Source organism: Rutilus rutilus (assembly GCF_951802725.1).
Source record: "Rutilus rutilus genome assembly, chromosome: 23".
NCBI lineage: Eukaryota > Metazoa > Chordata > Actinopteri > Cypriniformes > Leuciscidae > Rutilus > Rutilus rutilus.
Genome location: NC_140233.1, coordinates 19,515,805 through 19,516,430, shown reverse-complemented (window position 1 = coordinate 19,516,430; position 626 = coordinate 19,515,805). Strand labels below are relative to the sequence as shown.

At 39.3% G+C, this 626-nt stretch overlaps 1 protein-coding gene across 1 annotated transcript in view; it reads left to right on the top strand.

Annotated features, from left to right (window-relative positions):
- Positions 1-580: 580 nt before the first annotated feature.
- The window catches only part of LOC311283492 (dynein light chain roadblock-type 2-like), a 2,150-nt gene continuing 2,104 nt past the window's right edge, over positions 581-626 (top strand). The window contains exon 1 of the mRNA XM_084397923.1: positions 581-626. This exon is cut by the window's right edge and continues 162 nt beyond it. The gene's annotated coding sequence lies outside the window, so the exon portion shown is untranslated.

Sequence of the window (626 nt, the reverse complement as noted above, 5' to 3'; positions counted from 1 at the left end):
AGGTCAGACATACAGAAGGAACAGGAGACACTTGCGAACAAGCAAAGACCAAGATCTAACAGGTGTTGTGGAGGAAGTTGAAGGAGATGACACAGAAGGGACTGTGCAGAAAGACAATGTGCAAGATCAAACTACAGTAGTTGAGAACACTGAGCAAGGAAATCGTACTAGGAGTGGGAGGCTTGTAAAAAGGCCAATTAGATTCTGTGATTTTGAAATGCACTAAGAAGAAAAGAAAGTTATGCTTGTGTTCTGAGTGTTTTGGTTAAAGATATAACAAACATATATCCAGGTGATGTTTATTATTGCAGTTGTCTCAAGCTGTATATTAAGCGAGTGGTAAAACTTGTTTATTATATGTGGTGAGTAAGTATTGTTTTTGTTTTGTATTTCCTCTTAACTGTCCTAAAAGGGGGGATGTATATGCGGCTGCATATAGGTAATTAAAGTAACTCAAGTCTGTGAGTATTGATGCTATGTCCCGCTAGAGGGCAGTGTTATGTTGTGGATGTGTAGAAGTTGTGGCATCCGGTCTGTGTGTGTGTTCTAGTTTCAGCATTAAAGGTGATCAACAGACACACAGTGCTCTCCTCTGATGTTTTATATGAACAAAACCCACATAGCAA